Source organism: Bactrocera oleae, chromosome 4 (genome assembly GCF_042242935.1).
Source record: "Bactrocera oleae isolate idBacOlea1 chromosome 4, idBacOlea1, whole genome shotgun sequence".
NCBI lineage: Eukaryota > Metazoa > Arthropoda > Insecta > Diptera > Tephritidae > Bactrocera > Bactrocera oleae.
Genome location: NC_091538.1, coordinates 9842496 through 9868124, shown reverse-complemented (window position 1 = coordinate 9868124; position 25629 = coordinate 9842496). Strand labels below are relative to the sequence as shown.

The 25629-nt window shown below is 34.6% G+C and overlaps 1 protein-coding gene across 1 annotated transcript in view; it reads right to left on the bottom strand.

Annotated features, from left to right (window-relative positions):
* The window catches only part of blo (bloated), a 134884-nt gene that overhangs the window by 92754 nt on the left and 16501 nt on the right, over window positions 1-25629 (bottom strand). Inside the window, exon 2 of the mRNA XM_036374998.2 lies at window positions 10411-10517. The gene's annotated coding sequence lies outside the window, so the exon portion shown is untranslated. The remainder of the gene's footprint in view (window positions 1-10410; window positions 10518-25629) is intronic.

Here is a 25629-nt window from a genome sequence, read left to right as displayed (position 1 = left end):
ATCGCGAAGCTGTGAACTCTCCGCCCTATATTGGCGTACCAGTTTGTGCAGTTGTGCGCATACAGTGGCGCGGAAAGTGTGAGCATTTGTTTTGTGTCGCGATTGCGGCAGGAAAGGTGCAACAAGGTGTTATGGTTATTTCATTGTGAAATATAATTAGTTCAAATCCATGAATTATTAATTAAATTGAATAAATAAATTTAAAACAGCATACATACTTATGTATATTTGTATCTTACTTTAATTATTTTTTCGAAAAATTTTCTGATCATTTTCCTAATTGTTTTAAAAGCGAGCTTCTCTCACTCTCTGTTGTGTGCTATTAAGAATTTAGAGAGCATGAGTTTACTTAGTCAATATTTCAAGAAATATTTCTTGGTAAAAACTTGAAATATGTTATAAAGCACATACCTAGAAATACCAACATTATGGATTCTTAGTCTATGCCAAATTTAGAAGATATCTTGTCCAATAAGAAACTTTTTCATATAAGAACTTGATTTTGATCGATCGGTTTGTATGGCAGCTATATGCTATAGTGATTTGATATCGGTTCCAATATATTAGCAACTATTTTGGCAGCAAACGACGTGTTCAAATTCTCAGAGCGATATATCAAAAACTCAAGGACCAGTTCAAGTATATACAGACAAGCGGATGAGCATGGCTGAATCGATTCACGTCGTCAGGTTGATTGTTGTATAAATAAATATATGCTTTATAGGGTCTCCGATGTTTTCTTTTAAGAATGATGGCCATAATTTAGACCAGAGCTGGACTACAAGTATTTACTATTGAGAATTTTATATATATTATATTATATTTTAAGATTATAAACTTAAGCTAAATTGTAGTAACATTTAATTTCGAAACAACTTCGAAAATTTGTCTGATGCTCTTCTAAGGACACTAACCCCTCTTGTAATCACACCATTTCTCGTGGGTGGCAAAATTTATTTGCGCGATATATAAGCGTGTTACATAACTAACATTCGACGTTTTATTTCTACATTTGGGCTAACTGCAAACCGAATACCGTCCAGCCAAAAGTAAGCGAACAGGCTTTTTAAACGACCAATTTACAAATTGAACTGCACCCACCAAAGCAGCAACAAGTTGTAGCTGCTGTCCACCATTCTATGCCACCATGTGAGCAGTGACCTCAAAGGTCAGCGAAGTTAGAATTCGCCCAGAGCCAGTGCCAAACAACAAAGGGAGTGTGCACTCACCTTAGCAACACAATTCAATTGATCTGTCGACGGCAGCGAGCCGCTGTAGTACGAATGCCATGAAGTTTGGGGCGCCACTACACGCACCACACACAGCGTATATTGCCACTAGCAATGCCAACAACTACTTATAAAAAAGCTTGTGTAAAAATTTGTTAATATATAATACACTTACTTCTACTTGTTTGTTAGAGCCACAGCGCTGGCGGGTGAGGCTATATGTCTACTCATTATGTAAGCAAATAAAAATAATATATCTGAATATTAGCCAATTGACTGTAAGCTGCGATGGACAAGACTTGTATCGAACTAACATAAATACCTAATAAGAACAGGAGCACTTTGTATACAAAAATCTCTTAGACTTTAGGATCGGTTACGTCGTAGGGCTAATCTTCGCACCAAAAGCAACGTAGTACTCACTTTGTACAGATTTGAAGGCTGCTCCTTTGTCATTCCGTAAGATCGATGAAAAATTTTAAGCCTAACACAAATTTGTAAAGGCGGCTTTTATCTATCCCAGTTATTTCGCCAAGTCCGCCGAAGGTGTGTCTACTGAGATGTTTCAACCTCAGCCTGCAAAAAGTTGAACAGTTGGGAATGAAATGCCTAAATGATTCTACCTCGCCTTCTTTCAGTATCCAATCAGACTACATACCTTAGCGGTAGCAAGTATGTTAGTGGACCTCTTGCTTTTAGACGGGACCAGACGAACCTCCGAAGTTTGGGTTGTTTACCGCTGCTTGCCAAACTGGAGGTTCCCAAGGTAAGACTATTCAATAAAGCCCATAGAAGTGGCTCTAGTGATGATTGGCTCACTGTTCTCTGCATAACGAGAGCGCTAAGCATCCCCCAACGGTTGCACTAGAAAGGTTACTCAACCTGTCATCAGTTGACATTATACTGGAAAGCACTGCAGCAAAATCAGCTGCAAGATTGGCGGCGTTGGGTGAATTCTCCACAAAGACCTTCTGGCATAGCTCAATAAACAGGGGGTTGGTGGATAAAATAAACCGCATACTCTGACACTTTATTTGGGAGAGAAGGTTGTAAATCACACTAGATCACCCTGTATGGCACAAGAGCATGCCCTTCAAGCTTCCCGAATACTGCAGTAACTCCATGGAAGTTTATGCAGTCAGAAAAGAGGCTGAGATAGCAAATAAAAGTGTCATCCGTCTGGCTACCGAACCAGTACAGAAAATACGTAAGTCGCTAAAAATGATACACAATGAAATTTCCGAAAAGGCTGACAGATGTATCAGGGTGAGATAGAATGCATTAAGGACATACAGGGTAGCTAAGATCCCTGAAGAAAAACATGCATGCTTTTGACTCAGACGTTCTCGAAAGGATTGCAGGACGGTTGTTGGCCTAATGACAGATCACAATTTATTGGCATCACATGCGAGCCGGGTGGGCATTAGTAACGACGATACATACAAAATGCAGGGACGTAGGCTTGAGAGACACACTGGAACACCTGTTCTGCTTCTGTTCGACCTTATCAAGAACCCGTTCTCAATAAGCAAGAGCTTAACATAACATTTCAAGGAACTAGATGAAGCATCATAATTAGATATCAAATGGCTCATAAAGCTTACAAAAAGCTATGACATTTTGTATGACGAATACTTCAGTTCAAATAAAAATGAATTATCAGGCATTACTAAGGACCAATAGGTCTATGTATGGCGTGACAGCCGGTCAGTATAATCTAACCTAACATTTGACCTTTGCCTTAAGCGCTTACTTGTTTTGTGTCTTTTTTGAACCATCTAAATGACTTTTAATGCTTTTCAATATTTGCTGACCAAATGCAAACCTGAGAGCGGGCTTTTAACTCTTTCCCTTAAATAAAATCCATTTTATGTTACATTTAGCTTTTATCTGAGTAATTTTTTTATTTGCCACAACATTTCTTTCCGAAAACATTCGATGCACTCGCACAGATCGCCAATAAAATTGGGTGTGCCCAGCACAAAAACACCAACAAATAATAGTTAAAGACCCAACCTACCACAGCCAGTTCAGTTGCACAGCTTTTCAGCAACGCAAGAAAACAAAAACAAAACCAAAAACAAACACACTATATATGGTTGTGGCAGAGCATAAACGCACTTACATATGTGTGTATATGTAGCTGCGTGTGCATAGAGCGAAATATTTGTCTATGAAATTTGCAATAAAAATATTTTATGAGCAAACGTGCAAAACAAAAACAAAATAAAATTATGATTAAGATTAAACAAACGCGATAATATGTATATTTGAATGGTCATTAAGTCTATATAAACAATGCAGTGCACCGCGGGCTAAGTCCGTTGCATGCAACAAACAAACCAAAAGTGCTATAAAATGCACAACAACAACGTAGACAACAACAACCGCAGCATGCATACGAATAAATGTGTGTGCTTGTGTATTTCTGTGATCAGTGGTGGCCACAAATCTTCGCAGTCTCACCGACTAACTCACTGACTGACTAACTGAAGTGTCGCACAACAGCAACGCTAAGCGGGCAGGCAGACGGGCAGCAGAGCTGGTTTGCTCTAAGATAAGCTTTCGATGGGAAATCCAAAGAAATTTGCGTAAAAAAGCGAATGACGTGGGGGAAAGCGTACGCGAATTGGGTGACCAGGCTGCTATGACAATTTATAGATCTCTTTGGAAAATTCATCAAGGGAAATTTAAGTGAAATCTTTTGCAATGAGAAACAAGTATAAATGTGACCTTCGGCTGCACCCAAGCAGTTTTAATGACAGCTATGGGCTATAGTAACTCGATCTGAACAATTTATACGGAGATTGCACCGTTACCTTGGACAAAAACCCATATCAAACTTCTAGCTTGTCAAATAAAAAAGTTTTCCATACAAGCACTTGATTCCGATCGTTTAGTTTGTATGACAGCTATATGCTATAGTGGTCCGATATCGGCTGTTTCGACAAATGAGCAGCTGCTTGGAGAAAAAAGGACGAGTGCAAAATTTCAGATCGATATCTCAAAAACTCTTCACGCCGTTCCTTTATATTACATATACTTTTTATAGGGTCTCCGATATTTCCTACTGCGTGTAACAAATTTCAGAGAAAACTTAAGCAGAGTATATTCAAGGTATAAAAATATATTTGGTAACCTTAAATTCTTTGAAATGGGCACTCTAATAAAGCCAAAAATCAAAGCAAAAAATTAAAAGAAACGGTTACCCGTTCTTACAAGAATCTTCGCACACATAGAAAAAAATTTATTTGTGCATATGTGTTTGCTATAAGTACATTATAAGTGCACCCATATAACCACTGCGCTGGATTTGCACTTTTGCGCCATAATGTGGCACAAAGTGATGTGCTATTATGGCACCTCTTGCCTGGAGTCCATCTCACACAGTGACCAGCAGTTTATGCGCCTTTAATTCTTTATACTTGCGCATGGGTCTCAATGCCGCTGCATATGCCCTAGAACTGCCAATACAATGTAACGCCTTATTGGCATCATTGTTGGCATCGATAACCCAGTAAACATTTATCGTGGAACTTTATGGTTTATTTTCATTTCATTTTTAATGTAATATTAACTAGAGTAGGTTGAAAGTTAGACAACCAATCTATTTTTACGAAAATTATTTCCTGCGGGTTTTTTCTGCCGAATTTTATCTTTATTTTGATCTGTCAGTTTGTATGACAGCTATATGATATAGCGATTACATATCCGCGGTGCCAACAAATGAGCAGTATCTTGGAAAGAAAAAGGCATGTGCCAAATTTCGTTTCGATATCTCAAAACTGCAAAACTAACCCCAATTTTAATTCGGCCAAGAACTGTTAAAGCAACAATATTCCTCAAAATATTTTTAAAGTGTTTTCTATCTTTTTTTATAAAAAACATAACTATGTCAGATGATTTCACAGCAGCTGTAATCCATTATGCACTATTAATTTCACTACTAGCTTATTTATTTATTATTATATAATATTATTTCCATATAATATTGCTTACTGGGTGCTATTTCAAAATAGCTCAAGAAACCCTTATAGTGCTTCTACTTATTTATTAATATAACATTTCTCGGCAACGCACTGTCGGTTAAACGAAAAGTGTATCCAATCAACGCACAACATCTTACGCATCTATATGCTGCATGAAACTAATTTCACCGCTAGGAACACCCTAATAATTTCACTATCTTTAAAGTACAGTGCGGCGTTTGTCGATAATATATATAAGATTATGTTCCACTCGATTTAAACCCGTTTTTCAAATGGTTTTCTAACATTTCATTCGTTTTATATATGAATGTGTAAAATTCTCAAACAGCTTATAAGAAATACCTCATCAAAAGAAGCGCGGATTTTAGCGATCTACTTTAATTGTTAACGATTTTTACGTTTGGTTTTTGTGGACTTATGAAATTGCGGTTTTGGGCGTATAATTTCCCTGGTTATAAGAGAATTAGGGGATCTCGCTGAGTTTATCTTTGCTTAAACTGTGTCTAAATAAATACCAATAGTGTGCTCAAGATTGCGTTTGTCGACAAAGTTTGTGACGCACCACCAGTTGTTGTAGCAAAGAAGGCTACTACCTCGCAGAGTTCAAAAGTTGTTTGAAGCAGATTTTAAAAATAAAGAGAGAAAAGAGAAGCTCAATTTATTAGTTAGCGCGCACCTCTTCTCTTAAATAACAAAATGATGTACAAAAAGCACATTTTTCTAGCATAGCATGAATTAACTTTGATATGGCATTCAAGATTCAGTATCGAATGTTTCTTCGAACTTCCCGCAACTCTCCATTTTCCAGCGAAAGCGCTCACTTATGGCCAACCATTCGACACATTTAAGTTCTATTTAAGCGCGTTTGTTACACTATGCAGTGGCGCTCTGTAGTAGACAAAGAATGTTGAAGAAGCCTAGAAACGCATAGAGAAACGCCGCCAGCTGCCAATATACAATAAAAATCCAGCCACTTTCTGCACACTTATTGCGCGTATCAACCTATAATTTGTTTTGTGTAACGCGTGCGCGTGCGCATGCGCAGACACAGCTGCAGACGCAAACGCACTGCCATTACGGGCAACACGCAGACGCAGCCATCAGGCGCAGTCGCAAATTATTGGCGCACAAAGTGCCAAAACAGCAGACGCAGCGCCAATGATTGGCGGCCACTGATTGTGAAGTTGGCGCGCCTGAAACTGCGCAACAAGCAAAGGCGCGGGGGGGGCGCGCGGTTCACTGCCAACTAGAGCGAAGGTAGAAAGTGAAAAGGGTAGCGTGACCGGCACGACGTAGTGGAGGTGGACGAATGGACATGGACGCGTTTTGTTTGTAAACACGCGTTATTAAGGCGCAATAAACATAAAATTTGTAGCGGGCTTTGTGTTGCGCGCGCACACTTTATTGTTGTGCAGCGCTTCATTGCCTCTACGCGTTGCAAGCGCGCGTCAGTGTGTATGTGCCGATTCATGTTCGAATGCCTAGAGTTACAACTAAATGTGGGTATATATGTAGTGTTTGTGTATTTCTGCATGGATCTGGTGTTATTATTATTGGGCTTATCGCTCATTCGCTCGCGGCGCGGCGTCTGTGTACACAATGGTAGGGCTCCTTGCAACCCTTTGCCCCATGCGCGCATTGTTGGCGTTGTTATTGCTGTTGTAAACCGATAATTTTCACATCAGAGATTAGCTGCGCCACTTATCGCCAACCATATTGGCGCAGATGGACAACGTCAAATTACGCCAAGCGGAATGGCAAATAAGCGAAAAACAACTGTAATAATAATGGAGGAATAAGGCAAAGTGAAACGCTGAGTGGCCGGCGCGTAAACTCTTCAATGAATTTATGCTGTGTAGTGTTAAAGACTGCGTCGACTACGCGATAGCAACGCGACTTATATATATGTATTAATGTATGTTTGTTTGTATGTATGAAGGAACGATAATAAGTGTCCAAATAGCGAATGCATAGCACAGACACACACCCCTATATTTGTCTGGCTATCTCTGCTTATGTGGCTGGCTATGTGCGGGAGATGCTGCGATATCGCAGGATCGCACAAGTGAAACTCGCTGCCTTATTTAAGTAGTTAAAAATATGTGAACAACTGGGCAACTGGTGCAGCAAATCGTGTTTGCTGAAGCTGGTTAAACTGGAAAGGGAAAATTCACGACCACTTCGTGTTGCAATTGCCCGCAATTTCAGGTGAAAACTTGTCAGCGCTTCAAATTAATGAAACTTACCTGATTTCGGCGCAAGTACACAAGATATGACTACAATAACAAAACCTTAACGAACTTGCTAAATTATAAAAGTTAGAAATAAAATGTTATAAAAATTGTAGTATGTTTAATAAAAACGAAATATATTTAAGGCACGAAGAAGCTTTTCATAAACTCCATTAGTCATTCAAATGCTTTGAGAGAGCTAGAAATATAAGACTACTGCGCACATTCTTCTCTTATGCTCTCTCCTCACTCATTTCAACTCCAATCACCGCCCAGCGCATTAAGGCAGCCTAAAGATGGACTTCAGTTAATTAAGGCGACATGAATCCTAGATAGAATAGGTCATTCCGTTACCTACAGTCCTTCTTCTTGCAATCGCTCTATATTCTAAGAGCATATTTTCAGTTGACTTCGCCGCAAGGTCGCATAATCGACAATTTTCCGTCGATCAAAAACCGATTTTCTGGGTGTCATTTTAGTCAGCCAAGTCCAGTGATATTCAGAGAGGACACATAAGAATGAGAGGATTTTAGTACCGTTTGTTCTTAATGGCCTCCTAAAGGTCCAGGTGCGTCATCAAATATTCACCGTAACTACCTACCTACCAGTGAATACCGCAATAAGTGGTCTTAATTTGGCTCTATATGGTCCCACTTGATGGTAATTTTTCTATGCACTAGTTAATCGCCACTTATTAAGCCATTTTTTTAACCACGTCTTTTCTCATTAGACCCTTGCCCTGTCCTTATGAATCCGTATTGTTGTAAAAAGTTCTATTTGGGCCGAAAATCGTTTACGATAGTATTGATAAAAAAATCTTCGTTGCAGCCGATGTTAACGATTTTTTCTTTTTTATTAAATTGTATGAAAATTCTTAAAATATTTTACTGCAAAATAATATTTTAAATCATATTCGGTTTTTTACTCCTGATGCGCTGCTACATTAGATTAAATATTCTACATAACCTCAAATTTTATCGACCTTGGCCAAGCTCTTTAACCTGTACCGAACACACCGTTATAAAAACGTAACCATGTATTATCCGATTTCATTTCTCATAAAGAATTTAAATACAAAAGCCAGCTTCTTTTGGTAAAAAAAACATTTTGACAATTTCGAATTTCTTCTTTATTTTTGTACACACCAATCGTTATGTATGTTATATACAGCTATGTATCTCTGTACTGCTGATGCTGATACATTAGGTAATCATTAAAAATTCGGCAACATTAATGGTGTCCATAAATAAAAGAACACTAAAGACATTTAGGAATGTAGAGCCATTACCCGCTTCAATTAATCAAATCGCTGTGACATTAAACTGAAAATTTTAATTTTATAGCTGAAGCGTTTTAGATGATTTCGCGCAAGCGATTCAATTGCTAACTTTTCCAAATCTATTTATTTTTGGTTTTATTAAACAACAAGCGTTTGGATTTCAGCTGAAGTTTAGTGCACGTTAAAACTAGTTATTATATAATGGCTAATAAGCGTACAAAATTGTTAAGAAACTTAGAAGATGTCGGAAATTGAAATTAATAATCTTTGTTATTTTCTAACTATATATTTAAATGATTTCATAAATTAACACACATACAAAGATATTTATGTTCTTTTAATCATTTTTTTAGTGCATTTTTATCATCGTGTGATAATTTATTCGAGAAAGAGATAATTCTTTTGCTCCTACGAAATCAACCAAACGAACTGTCAAACGAGGCTTATAGTTAAAAACAAATTTTTGAATTGTGTTGCTAACTATTTGATATTTCGTATTCAATGAAATTGATAAAATTGTAAAAAAAAGTGTATGTTTTTTATATATGTATGTATATTATTATACAAAACTTGTTTAAACTATATTTGTCGATATATTTCTGAGAAGCGTTGCCAGATCTTTTATAAATTTCATAACATAAAATAAAATTTTCAAAGCTATTAGCTAAATATTTAAATACCAACAATTATCTTAAATATGAGCAACAGTAGACCTTAAAGAAGCTTACAGCTTAAACAATATGTTGCAAAGGGTTGCCAACTAATAATTTCTTATGTTAGATTGATAAAAAAGTTAAGTATAACAATATGTATATTACACTAACACTAACAAACTACAGGGTTGTCAACTGTTTTAGAAATGTAATTTTAGGCAATTTAAAGAAATATTTTTTTAATAGTATACTAATAAAAAAATTAAGAAATATAAGAAATAACAACTTTAAGGTTAGGGTTTAAAAAAATTTTTTTTGTACATTTCTGAACAGGTTTGCCAAGTGTCTTAAAAATTTAATTTAAAAACAAATGTTTAATGTTTTTTCTTACCGGTATATAAATAAAGGAATTTGAAAATTTTTTTTATAATATTATATAACAACTATATAAACATTTTATTTTATAATTAATTTAAAAAAGTGATGCCTTCGAATATATTATACATATATTATATTATACAAACCGCTTTAAAAATATTTTTGTAGCATATACATATGTATAGCTGAAAAGTGTTGCCAACTGTTTTAAAAACTTGATTTAATAAAAATTTGTTTAGATATTTTTTTGATATCGGTACATCAATAAAAGAATTTAAGAAATATATGAAATAACCCAAATAGGACTCTGCCAATTGAATTCTGTTCTCCCCACAAATAAGGAATTGTCAATTCTTTTGCGCTTATTTTTATGTGTGCAGATATTTTTCTCTATACTGTTTTCTTACCAATAAAAATATGTTTGAGTAATAATATTTTCCTTACATTATTCATAAATCAACAGATTACATTAACAAACACCACAATACAACGCGCAACGATTAAATCATTCGATTTTTTTAGCACACAAAATTTACATTAGTTTACTGCTACTTTAGCTATTAGACATGCTCATTTGGTGCGGCGCTAATAAATTCATGTTACTTAACCTTCTAGCACAATAAATTACTTAAACAATTCAAAAGCATTTACCTCTTGTAAGCTGATTATTCTGCTTCTTTCGCCTCTTCGTTTCCTCGTTTCACTTTGCTTTGCCCGAAGCGCCAAGTAACGCCCGCTTTACTTTGACTCTTTAGTGGCTGAAAGGAGTAAAGAGGTTTTTCTCATTAACAATAACTAAGCATAAAAGTGTCGTTCAATTATAACAATAAATTAAGTTTACAATGAAAATGCAAAGGCAAGAAAACTGCGAATAAAAAGCAATGCAAAATGCAGCATCATGTTTCCGCAAACAGCGAACAATTGAAGAGGCAATGGAAGTGAGCAAAAAAACAGCAAAAAAACAGCAAAAAACGAAAAAATAAAAATATCTTATATAGCACATATATATTATATATAACCTACAGCTGAGCGCTGCAATGCCGCGCGGAGAAACTCTACTGCGTTAGTGCCCAATGTCATGAGAATTCTGAAATCTTTACTAGTGGCAACTCTGCTTAGTTTCTCCCAACACAGCTATTTGCCATAATGTGCTTAATTATCACTTTATTAACAGCATATTTTTGTTGTTGTTTTTTGAAAACCCATTGTTTTTTTTCGCTTGAGTATTTACAACAAAGAATTTTTCTTTCAACGACCTTGTCAACATAACGTTACATATTTAGTAATAAATGCCGCACTTTAATGTCTCTACATTCGTAGCATCTTTGGCGGCGTCTCATAGAAATTTGTATAAATAAACACAACAACAATAACAAAGCGCAATAATAATTGTCAAATGCCATTGAACGACAATGAATAATGGAGCAATCTCAGCATATAGGTTATATATAGTATACAAAAGCGCTCATCAAACTGGCTTAAGAAATGCTAGTTTACAACTAGTTAAGTTTGACAGAAAACGAAGCTATCGGAAAAATATTAATTTACTAGCAATATTTGACTAGCATTAAAGACTACTCTGGCAAATAATATAAATAGAAATAGACCTTCGGAACTGAAAATATAAATAGTGCGAGGAATGCAAAGATAACAGTATTTATGGTACATGCATAAAAAATATATATGTATATAATATAATTTATGTATATAATTTCTTTTGAAAAATTTCGTTTGATGTTCATAATTGAACTATTTTTTCATATTTCAAAATAGTATGAGACTGGCATATTTTAAACTGAAAACTCCTAACTACAATCTAACGTGACGAGGGGAAAAAGTTTTTACATAAAAATATAATGTTATAGTGAGCTATTTAACTTCACTCTGGTTAGTTGTAAGGTATTTAAGAACTAGTTCCCTTTCCATTAAGACACAAGAGTAGTATAAGTATACAACACTGCACTAGAGCATTCAGCTACCTTAAGGGTTGTTTGAAGCAATGGACCCTAAAAGAGCACCCTAGGTTTTGGAATACTAGCAACACAGGGTATATCACAACGTTACTGTGTTTAGTAGTGTTGCTGGTGGATAGACCAAAAAAGTTCTACTTCTACAATAGGTAAAAAGGAACTTATTAATATTGTAAGAGTCATCACAAGGCACCCACCTTTAAGAACCCATGTTCAGAAAATCGGAAAAGTGAATTCGGCGGAATCCAGAACATGCGCGGGGGAGGATAAGATACTGAAACATTAACAATGCAAATTCAGCCGGAGGAAACGGGAATATATTTCAGGGCCACCAATCGTCGAAAAATATTAAAAATTGACAAAATGGAAACTTTTTTTAAGTTCAATTTAAACCAAAATTTTGGCTTTTGGTTTGCAAGTGACCGGAGCATTTGTCTCCGATTAATTACTGCAGTGAACTCGCTAACGGCAATGCTTTTTCGAGAGCGGTTACACTTTAGAGGTCTGTAACTCTAAAACTATTTGAGATATTGATTTAAAATGTATTATTAATTATTTTTAAAGGTATAACCTATTGAAAAAGCGAAAAACATTTTTTTTAATTTCACACTAGGTGTGCCCCTTAATTCAATTAGCATTCCAAAAGAGTTGACCAAAATTTGAAATTTTTCTTGTCTTGTTCAACACACTTCTATTTGTCGAATATAGACACTTTGAGTAAACCAGCGTAATGTACTTGCCTATCATTTTCAAAGCCACCGAATGTCTATTATATGTATGTATATACATAGCTTTTTTGTGGGTGGGTGAATATATTAGCAGTTACTTGTGCACTTGCATTAGCGGCACTTAGTCACCGTATTGTCATTTCTAATTTATAAAAACCGCATTGCACTTTTGTGTACTTTAAACCTGTAAAGGTATCTGAATGTTTTTAAATGCATATATACTTATACTATACATATGTATTTATATACCTACATATATACAACTTAACATTTATTTGTTTATAGAATTATAAAACGTTGCTTGTAATATTTCGATTTGCGTTCCGCCTTTATTAGCAACTCGTTGGAATGCAAATAAAAACTCAGTTTTCAGTTCCCTGTCGGCATATCTATACCGAAAACATTATAAATAATACCGAAAATCGGTACAACGTACTTTTTTTTCATTTGAACCAAAGTTATTAAAAAAATTCTTTTGTTGATTCCTGTTTACATTTCTGTACTTAAAATATTAAATTTGATACCGAAAATCGGTACAAAATATTTTTTTAATTAAAATTTTATGAAAAGTTCGTTTGCTGGTTCCCTCTCGACATTCACATACTGAAAATACTATAAATTGTACCGAAAATCGGTACAAAATATTTTTTTTTAAATTTGAATTAAAATTTTTAGAAAAAAAACCTTTTTTCTGATTCCTGTTTGCATTACTGTGTTGAAAATATTAAATTTGATTTTATGAATTAAAATTTCCCTCTCGATATTTCCATACTGAAAACATTATAAATTGAATATATATATACCGAAAATCGATAAACAAAAATGTTTATACTTAGAAAAGGGTATACATATTAAGTTTGCCACGAAGATTGTAGTGCGCTGAAGGAAACGACAGCGACCCTGCCAAATATATATATAAATAAGATGGAAAGCTGAATTAATTAGACATTGCCGTCTGTCTGTATATACGCGAACAAGCCCCTCAGTTTTCAAGATATCGAACTGAAATTTTCTACATGTCCTTTATTCTTCAATAAGTTGCATATTTATCGAAACCGCCGATATCGCGCCCCTATAGCAAATAGTTTCCATACAAACTGACCGATCAAAATCATGTGCTGGTATGCAAAAATTTTATATTTGACAAGATATCTTCACGAAATTTGGCATAGATTATTATATAAGGCAAGCGTACGATCTCTGAAGAAATTGTTTAGATCAGACCACTATAGCATATAGCTGCCATACAAACTGACAGAACAAAATCAAAGTAAATATCTTTTTTGATTTTCTATGCCATAAGAAATACAGCTGCGAAGGTTGTAAGCCGGAGTTAATGTTTTTTATTTGTTTCTCAAAATTTTCGATAAATCGTGCCCACTTTTGTCAAACCCCATCAAACATTTTCCTACAAGCTCAGTTGGGAACTACACTTTAATAAGTAATATTGTATTGTTATGTTTCACGACTTTGCTGCATAATTTACACCCTCACGCGCGTGCGCCACGTAAACGCCTGTTGCTATTGTTGTTATTATTAACTCATGTAAAACCAATTTGAGTTTAGAATTATGGGTTTATACTGTAGCGAGTGGCGAACGTTTTGAAAGGTGCGCGTGTTCAGAATGGCCCTGTCACTTTTGACAGCTGAATAATGTAAACTCAAGTAAAGTGTCAACAATGCAATAATATTAAACTATTTTGCTGTGTATTTTGCAAATTGTGGTTCAAGTGTTTGGCCACGAAAAGAATGACATGCCTGTCACAGAGCATTTTTATTCTTAGAGGCGTAAATCTGCAAAAATGCGAGCATATTAATATATAACAAGAAAAAACGTTACATTCGGCTATAATACCCTTACCATGTGCATTTCTTATAGGAAAGAAAGGTATAAAAAGAAAAAGAGCAGCTTCTTGTGGTGAAAAGGATGTGCGCAAAATTTCAGATCGATAACTCAAAAATGGAGAGGCTTGTTCGCGTTTATACAAACATATTATACGAGTACATACATATATGGTATATACCTTATAGAGTCTCCGACGCTTCCTTCTGAGTATAAAAATATATGTGTGTGTGTGTTCGTAAATGTAAAGTAAGCGGTAAAAGCCGAAAGAAGTGAAAAATTTGGCAACAACAAAAATTATTTCACCTCATTCCACATCATGTAATCAATATTTCTTCACTTATTACCGTTACGCATACTGCAATTATGCAAGTAAATGCAAGTAAGTATATAGGCGAGTGGTTATATAATTTTCAATTTGGAGCGCTCACTCTTGTTCTGCCGATAAGGAAAACGCCTGCGTGAATTGATTTAATGCCGTAAGCGTTTATGAACGTAAATATTTCGCTTGCGCAGGCGCACGCTACAAATTCACACACACGCCTGCGTTTGCGTGTTGCAATTCAGCGTAATTCGCCATAGTCCACTGCCTTTGGGCATAAAGCACATTTCGGCCGCTCATTTTACGTGCGTCATGTGCACAGAGTTGCGTGTTGCAAACAGCTTGCCCAACTTGCTGTTCCTTGTAATACTAAATATTGGTTGCACGTTTGCATTTCATGAGAATTATATCATCCATCGATTAGTCGATTAATTTAATGCAGCGCTGTTATGTGAGGCATTTTCAAGCGTGCTATAGCTTATCTTTGGTGTTATGTCATCGGTTGTGGGTAAGCGTGAAAGTCTACGGGAAAATCCCACAATAATTTTACTTTAGTCAAGTCGGAGACAAATAAAAAAATTGCATTCACGTTTTTAACTGTGTGGCAGGTTCTACAAAAGAGTGCCAGTAAATCAAGTTTTACTGGGTTAATCGAAATATATACTCGTAATAAGGTCTAGTAAGAACATTTCATTTAATGCATCAATTTTGAAGATAATTTCATAATACCACCGTTTCTATTGGCAAAAAGCTAAAAAAACAGATTTTCACTAGCTTCGCTAGAGGCGAATTTATCACCAGCAAAATCATATGCCTTAAACAGGAACAGGTAATCACTTGGTGTCACGTCCGACCTATAAGGTGGATGCATAAGATCCTTCATAAGATCCTTGTGAAGGGCTTCTGTGCACTCATGATTTCATGATTTTTTTTTTAATCGGTGTTTTACATAAAACCGACTCGCTCTTACCAGAAGTAATTTATTTTTTATTTCACATTATAAATTATTTGCCCTTATTTTAAGGCTTAGCAGGCATTTGCTGATTTGCTTTCTACTTCTACTTGTTATGCTAATTGATGTTATTTGAAAAATGGGTTTTCAAGTGCCTTCGAGCTAAATTGTCGGCGAGAGAGAGCTTTGTTAAAATTCATATTTTTTTCTCTAATTTTTGACAAAGATTATTAATACTACTTAGTCGAAATAATTAAAAAGTGCTCAACTTAAAGTGAACTAATTTTTTATGCTTTTAAGCTGCTTTTCATCTTTGATTTTTTTTTAACGTCAGCTGTTAAAGAATTTCCCCTTAGGGTATTGTTGCCAGCTAGAAAGGCGAGAGCAGAAAACGTTCTTAGCTTTGCGAAAACGTGAGCCAAATTCTTTCAGTTGTGCTCTCTTCGCATCGCTTAAGTACATTTATTGTGCTACTCATATTATACAATTTCATTCCTTTATTAATTTAATGGAACAAACAAGTGCAAACATTTGGCAATCCTACTAAATAATTTTAAAGCAAGCAATTTTAAATCTCTGTATATTGTTACTCAAATTTCATTAATTTTGTCGTCCTATGAATTTTATTAAAAAAAATTAAATTTCAGAGATGTGGCAACCTTTTTAAGAAAGAAAATATCGCACATTAATCTTCTTAAATCGACACATACAAATTTTAGTTCTTCTTTATTTCATTATTAATATGCATATGTATATAAAAAATTCAAACAGGTGGCAACCTTTTCTAAAAAAATCTTCCTCAGCGTTTTAAACCAATGGACTTTGTAATGAATTTTTATTTAATAAGATATAAATTTCAAATTTTCAAACGGGTGGCAACTCTTTTTAAAAAATCTTTCTCATCTTAAACTTCTTCAACCTACATATGCAGTTCGCACAGCTTCTAGATTTCGTTATAAATATATATATATATAAAATTTACAAACAGGTGGCAATAAGTTTTAAAAAGTCTTCCTCACATTAAGCTTCTTAAACCTATGCAGTCACCAAAGCCTATTAATGCTATTAATTTTATTTGCATAAAATTTCAAACAAAATCAACTTTAATCTCTTTCGTATATTTGTTTTCAAATCTCCACTTACTGTTTTTGCGTTGTTTAAGTAACTTACCATATTTTCTCTACCGAAATACATACATAATTAGCCTAAGAAAGTTTAAGCAGTTTTTTAACGTAGATTTTAAATGATACTCAAAACTCAACGCTTCTTCCATTAAGACTTAACCACTCTCCTGCTCGCTTACACAAAAGTTTATAGTTCATATGCTATATATTTTCGTTTGAATTTATTAAATTATTTCATAATTTTGTGCGCATCATTAAAAAGTCATTGGCACATTTGCATATTATATTTTGATATATCTGAAATCATTAAGCAAAGGCTTCTTCGCGTCCGCACTGGCTGCCGAAAAGGCGATCAGTCAGCGATCTTATCGATGCCTCTCATACATGCAAGTTTGTCGCTTCAGTCTTTTGTTTCGCTGACACATAACGCGCATATGAGAATATTTTATTATAATATTATTGTTGTCTCTCACATTTCAGCGTCGCACTTTCATGTCGTCTTGTTTATAAAACACCCACATTTAAGCGCTCGAATTTATTGATGTGTGGAATAATAAAAAAAAAAATGATATGAGAAATAATAAACTTGAAATTCTCTTGAAGTACGTTCAGTAGAGACAGGCGGTCAGTGGACGGTGACGTTTACGCTGCGAATTGATTTGTTCTCAACGCCTCGTTGTGCGCGCACTCAACTCAACGCAGTACAGCTCAGCGCCTTATTAGGTAGTCGCAATGTCAAGACAAAAGGCAACAACACCAACACAATTAACGAAATTCGCTAACAAACACATTTCAGCACATATATGATATATGTACTATAATATGTATATAATATATAAATGTATATATGTGTATGTGTTGTCATAAATATATATTAAAAAAGCAGCGACGCTATAAAGCATTAGCCCCTACGAAATGAGCAAGCAGCAAGAAGTATTTAGCAGGCTGAAAGCTGCTTACTTGCAAATTGACGTCAACAACGCTGACGCTCGACAGACGTGATGATATTGCCAGAGCAAAAAAAAAACAAAAAAACAAAAGCAAAACAAGAAAAACAGCAACAAAACCAAAGCATTCATCATTTATGGCTAGAGCACGCCAACGCGCCAGTATAGAATGGGAGGAAGCCTTTGCTGTCATTTGTTTTCCATTATTCTAAAGCATATTTTATTTATGATATTTATGACATTGCGTTTCGAAATCATTTTTGCTGCCCGCAATTGAGTTTCGAAATTATTTCCATGCTATGCTAAATTTAAATATCTTCTGCTATAATAGTGTTATTGTTGTTGTTGCTGTTGTGCAGCATTTTATTTTTAACACCACATAAAGCAACTGTGACAGCCAACGGCCAACAGCAGCGCGCATTTATTTATTGCTTGAAATAAGTTATGATAGTTGGAAGTGCTATTTGAATATGTCAGGCAGCGCAACTATCGAGAACGAACGAAGATCGTCAAGAATTCAATAAAAAATATTGACTGCAATTACAGCACTACCCACTTGTATTGCCTTGCTTTGTATTTATAAGTCAGTGGTTGCCAAACTATGCGAATGCACAGAGTGTTAGTATGGCTGCTTGAAAGTACTTATTTTGAAAGATTTAATAAAAAATAATTAATATAATAAATATAAACTACATAAATATTTTTGGAATTTGTATGAAAATATTTTTTGTTTTTAAAACATAGCATAGCAAACTTAAGTTGAGTATATTTAAAATACTTGTATATCTATTGCATCTAATTTCTCATAAGACTTTCATTTGTTACAAACATTGCCAGATTGAATTGATTTGTTTGTTTTTTTAAGTGACAGTCATAGTCGAAAATATCTCTTTTACAGTACTTGTTACGCATAGTTTAAGATTTTTTTTTTATGACTTTAAATAAATAAAATGTTGTAAACAGTTGGCAACGCGGCTCAAAAAAATTTTAACTATAAAATTGCTGCAGTTTATTACTCATAATTTGTATATCATAATAATTTTATTGCATAAAATAGTTTTAATTGGTGGCAACCCTATCAAAAAATATTTTTGATAAACACCTTCAGTTTGCAATGTTTCTTTACTAATTTATTTCAAATTTTACAAACAGCCACCAAAAAGTAAGGCTTTTGTTCAACACCATCCGTGTGATGCACTGACTAAAAACAAATATTTTTCGGTACCACAGATTTTATTAACGTACCCGCAGAAATTTTGTTTTTAAAAAATTTTAAGAAAAAACAAAATATATTTTTGGTCTAATAAATATATGTTCTACATACGATAACTAGAGAATTTAATTAAATATTTCTTATAGAAATCTTTATACAAAACAGCGCCAACGATCTGACTGTTTTGTGTTCTCCGAATTAACGTATTTTCAAATATTTTGCAGCGACTTCTATTTATTAAAATATTAGTTTTATATGTAAAAATTTTTTCATCGGCATCAGAGAGATAACATCTACGAGTGTTAAGAAATAGCACTCCAAACTTTTCAAACTTGGCAGGGCAAAGTCTTGAGCCCTAGATGAGTTGGTAGATAAACTTAAAATATATATTTCGCGATGAAATTTTTTCTTATTGCATTAGTTTTTTTTTTCTCATGTTGAAACATCTCATGATTTTTAATATATCTACGCTTGCAGCTAAGTATTTTATTCCATATGTTGCGAGTACCATAATATCTAAACACAGAACGAAGTGAACTTTAGACTCCATTGCTTCTTACAAAAAAATCACACAAAAACATTTTGGGAAACACTACGACATACTTACACGCTCAAAACTAAAAAAGCTCAATAATGCTTAAGCGAGTTGCTTTGTGTGGGTGTAATCACATTTTTAATTCATTTTATGACCGTGCTGCACTCGCATCAAGGCAAAACTAAGCGTTTCAGATGTGCAGTGAATTTTAAATAATAGTTTCTTCTATTACTTTATACACTTGTCCTTTAGCTATAAATTTCAATTACTAACGAGTATTTTTTTTAAATTTCTAATTCTGCATTTACCATATAATTTCATTGACTTCAAGTCATAAGTCATCGGAACATGATCGTTTACAAATAGTTGCTTGAAGAAATAAAATTAAAATACAGCTTATTGTCTATTTCTTAAATTAACTTAGACGGCTGATAGCGTGGTTAAAAGTCGATTTTAATTGATGATTTTCCTACGTTGAACGAAATAATAATTTTTTTAAGCACTTTCAAAGTTGAGAAATCAAAGTTTTTGCACCTAACAATTGCATATCTTCTCTTTATACTAAAAATGGTCTTTAATTAACTTAAGAGCTTCTATTTCAGAAAACCACTAGGCAGAATACGCAGTTAGACTTAGAAAAAGTAATTGAAAAGTTCGAAAAAAAACTTTTTGTTCAAATTCATCCATAAAAATAAAAGACAATATTATTTTTCAATTTGAATCGAAACCACTGATTAATTCCTTATAAATAATTAAATTATTAGTTAATTAATATATTTTTTCATCAAGGCACTGGTTAGCACTCAAAGCAACATTTAAACGTTTACTCATTTAAGATCAATGAGCTCAATTGACTTCGATTAATGACATGACTAATTCCTTATGAATAATTACTCAAAATGCTTTGAATTAATCACTAACCAATTAGTTAGTTAATAAATTTTTTGTCATGACACTAAGTAGCACTCAAAGTAACGGTTAGTCGTTTAAATAATTTATATCAAATATAAGTAAAGGATAGATCCATGAAATCAAAAACTTTCGATTAATCACTGATTAATCTTTTATGAATAATTACTCAAAATACTCTAAATCAGTAATTAATTAATTATTGTAGTTAATTAACTAACCAGTTCTTTGCCAGGACACTAGTTAGCGCTCAAAGCAACGTATAGTAGTTTAATCAAAAATTAACATTCTCTAAATTAGTCATTAATTAATTAGTTAGTTGATCAATTCTTTAGCACAACACTAGTTTGAGCAGAAAATAACACAAAAGTCAAAGGACTTTGATTCCTTAAGATCAATAACAACAAATACTTTCGATTAGTCATAATTAATGAATTAATCGTTTATTCAATTTGTTTCTCGTCGCTAATTTGTATAGCAAACTGAGACACAAAGCTCCATTAGTAAAGCAAATTCTTACGATAAATTACAAGTCATATTTATTTTAATCACAAATTGATTAATTCGTCACTTAATTTATTTATAATCACCAATTAATATAATAGTTATATTTCATATGCTGCTACTTAGCACTGTTTTTCCTACATTCGTAAAAAGCAGACAATTTGGATTAGTGAGAAAAAACCCAGTCGTTGTCGTCAATCACACTTTTTATTTTTCGTCTCTTTACATATAAGAACTTAGAATATTTTTTTGTATAAGAACGCCTTTCATTCAACTATTTCTTGTTATTATTGCCAGTTCTTGACTCCATCTGTTGGCGGCAAAGCAATGTGTGGGCTGCGATGGTTGGTGATGTCATTTCTAATGTCAAGCAATAGATTCATACTTGAATGTGTATTTATATGGAATATATATGATAGGTAATAAACAATATGTAATAAATAACAAGTGAGACATCTACATATCTATAATAGTCTTATAAGGTGTATATGTAAATATGTAAGCACTAAAATTCTGTGGAGTGATGCCTACGCTGGACTTGGAAGCAAAAACAAAACTATTTGCAGTGCAAATTGATATTGTTAGAACTGACTTAGTGAAATAGTTGTGAGAAAGACTGAAAGAGTTTATAAGTGAAACTTATCACATAAGATTTTTCAGGTTATAGTAGATTCGGGCAGTCTTTACAGATTAATATCTTGAAAGACTGAGACTAAGAGAAGTAAATAGCGATGAAAACTAAAGCTTTGGCATTTCGCTTTTTTAAATATCAAAATTCTTCGGTCGGTATCAAAAGGAGTTAACCAATGTTGAGAGCAGAGAAATCATAAAAATCACAAAATGAGTGAGGTCAGAGGTCACGAGATTCTCAATTGGACTGTTAAAACACCGGTTGTTTTTCATACCGAAAACTCACACGTATGAATCAAAAGTTTCTCATACAACATATGTTCTTTGTGATATTGAAAGCTCATAATTATGAGTCAAGAGTTCCGCATAAATGTTAGATTGATCCCAATTTGTTGAAGCGGCTAATATTTATCCTAAGCAATTCGCTCGATCTCCCGAAATTATGACATCGGAGACCTCATCAAGCTCCGTTAAGCGAAGGCTGAACAATCGAGCTGAAAATTTCCAGATGTTTCCACTAGAAGCCTCCTCCACATTACCCTAAGAATAATTGTAAAGAAATGAAGGCTTACGACTGAGTCAAAACTGTTCTCAATTAAACCGTGAAAAAGGTATTTACCCTTCTTTCTACTTTTTAGTAACAATATGTCTCAAAGTTAAGAACGAGCTCTGAGTTCGATACTAAAATCCAATAAGGAAATCGTCGAACATAGAGGGCAGACAGACTACAATGGAAACGAGTCCAGATACGATTTCTGAATTTTTTCTTTCTTTGTTTGATTTTATACTTTGAACAGGATATATTAAATTTACCGAGAAGTTTGCAGCGCCTAGATCTAAGCATCGAAGAACCCGTAAAGTATATTTAGAAATGATCAGTGTGGGGAGCTGACTCAAAGTTTTTATTTGAAAAGATATCTTCACGAAGTATGACACAGATTATTATCCACGACCACGCTATAATCCTCGAACATATTGTTCAGATCGGAAACACTATAGCATGAAACCGGAAACATGCAACTATTTCACCACAGCAGTACTCAAACCAACGCAAACGGGGTCAAATGGTGAAAGAAAGAAATATCAGCAATAAATTGTGCAAAATAAACGTCAAATGGATGTTCAAAATCCTACACTTTTTTATTTTTCGCCCGCAAAAAAAGCGCTTCAAATTGTGAATAAAACATGAAATTGAAAATGTTCAGCTACCAAAACGCTTCAAAGCGTAGAACTGACTGGCTGCAGCCAGGCCAATAACATTAAAATTAATTATGAAAACGTTGTAAAGCGGAGTGCAGTCATAATTTGAAAAGTGGTAATTGAATTTGAAAAAAAAAAAATTGATCCACTCACAACAATCAATCATAATGCTAACGATCGACACGAATTCGCCAAACTGACGACTGAAGAAGAAGCGACTAAAAGCTGCTTAGCGAGAGAAAACCGGGAATGCCGAAAATTGTTTGTTGCTGAAGCAGCAGGGCAGATGTGAGACACTTAAATTGATTACAGCTCAATAATGGGTGAATTACAAATAGCAACAACAACATAGAGTGGTTTTATAATATTGTTGTTGTACATAGTTATTAGTAGAAAAAACACATGTAAATAATTATTTGTACACTAGTTGTACTTTTGTTGTTGTTGTATGATCATTATATGTACATATATAAAATTAATTTTTAATTTATTTAGCAGTGCTTTGAAGATATTCCCACGATTAGTTACGCTGCAAGTGAAATACCGGCAGGCGCTTACTTAATGCATGACTGCGGAATTGGTGAGGTCGAAGTTTCTATTTACATAGACTCATAGCATTCGATGCGCCAATTAACTTAATTTTGTTATTGAATTTTTCGGCCTAAACTTTTGACAAGTCGCTAATCAATACGCTAGCCGCCACTAATTCGTTCCTTAACCGAAGTGATTATTGAAGGGTATTCTTTTTCGAGACGTGAGCAATAACAAATTACATAAAAACCCGATATAAAATCATTAATCCGTGCGAAATTCGTACGTTTATGCGAGTGTGATATTGAGCACAACTATCACTTGGAGCATCCGAGGTAACTGCTCTCCGACAGATCTTTGGATCTGTCCGCATGAGCTAAGGGTACCGAAGAAGATGAAACCACGAACTGTATGAGCTCTAAAGCGACAAGAATATAGTTAAGGCCATGTTGTAGGCATGGAAGACGATGTGCGAAGCAAACATCATGATGAAGACTCATGGGTGGATAATGGAAGCAAGGGCACAGACGCAACCAAAAGAATAACCAGATGTATAGGAACCTGTCCACACTTGAGATGTACAACTGGCGTGATCGCGCAAAGGATAAAGGCAACTGACGAAGTTTTGTGTTCTCGACCCAGACCAAGCCACAGTTGTAGCGCCAAAGAAGAGTAATAATATTCTTAGCTGTCGAACGAACAGAGATCGTATTTGCCACTGTTTCTAGGAACCGAAATTTATTCGGATTTTTATATGATTCGAATACTAAGATAGTTATGACGAAAAGAACTAGCCTCATTGTGTTTAGTAGACGCTTTCGGAGACTGCATCATCGCCTACAACTTTTGCTCAGCTGCAAATAAGTCTTTGAGAAGATCCAACTTTCACAGAAAAATATACTGCATTTGCGCAAGGTTCAAAGAGCTTCGTTGATACATGAACATCTGATCTATACCGAAAAATGTTTGACATCACATAGGACCGGTATTTCAACTGTTCAAGTGGAATCCCGAAACTTCACTTAAACTAACCTAGAGACCACTACACGCAATAACTACTAGAAATAATATCTACAGCAATCCAGTTTATATGATTTAAAACAATCGACCATCTTAGTTGAGACACCTGCTTTCAGAAGCTGTTTTGTATACACATTCAGCCTCCGATGACACTAGACATAACAACAAAGTTGAACGTCTCTCGACTTACAAACTTTTACCTTTTACATATTCAAACCCAAAATCAAACAACATACACATATTTCACACTCTTAATTAGTGAAAGAAGCCGAAGATCACTTTAAATTGAATTCTATCAAGCCAAAAAAAAATCGTGCATAAATTTTCGGTTCTTGGTAAAATTTAATTAGAAGTCGTTCTACGCCATTATCGTTCGTTATTATGTGCTGCTATTTATGTTTATCGCATACTTTCCTCACATCAGCTCTAAGAAGTCACTCCCTAACAATAACAACAATAAGCGCTTTATAAAAAAGTGTTAGGCCAAGTTGAGTGAAAAAACAAACACGATTAGCTGCAATCTATCTAATGTGTACTTCAACGGCGTATCGATCACCGGCTTGAGCGATCGATTCATCAATCGCGCATGCGCCACATGCCGCGACGAATTGTGTAGAAGACAGTTCACATGTGTAAGAGTATACAAGTATGTATTGGAACACGCATCCGCGGTACGTACGCACTACCGAAATACCGCAGCGGATAGACGGTTCTCTATTTAGAAACACATTTATATAGACATTGTATATAGTATATATAGACATACATACTTCATATTGTGTTGTGACCGCATCCAGCGCTATTGTTGCACATTGCGATAAGCCACAGGTAAAAATTTCCAGAATACTACCTACATTTCAGTCTGTTAGAATGTTGTTTGCTTTCACCTTTTTGATTTCGGTGTGCATGTGTGTGTGTCTGTGTTGCCACGACACCGTCTGCCAATTTATCAATTTAATGACTTTATTGAAAAGCTGTATTGCCAATAAAGCTTTTGCTTGACCATAAAAGACACCCATTCCATTGGCTTCTTGGCGGTTTAGCAGCATTTCACTTTATTCCCGCAACTTTTGTTAAGAAATTAGAAGTTCTGCAGCGTATAATTTGGTACACTCGCCGCTCGGCTGTTGTTGATCTCTATGTTGAGTTATTAATTATTGGTTTGGTTGGAAGAAATATTGAAGTTTTCGCCAAGCCGCACAAAAATACAACCACAAAACTAATTAGGCTATGTTATTTCTTCATTTGCTCTCAGTAATATTTAATTGGTAGGCATAGAGGGCCGTCGAAAGGTTAGGTTAGGTTAGGTTAAGAGATCGCGCCTAACAGCGATCTCACTTGGATAGCTTAGAACGTCGGCTCGTTGTCGTATCTAAAAAAAACTCCTATATAGTGTATCATGAGACCTTTGCCGCTGCCAATAAGTAGCCGAAATTCGCTGA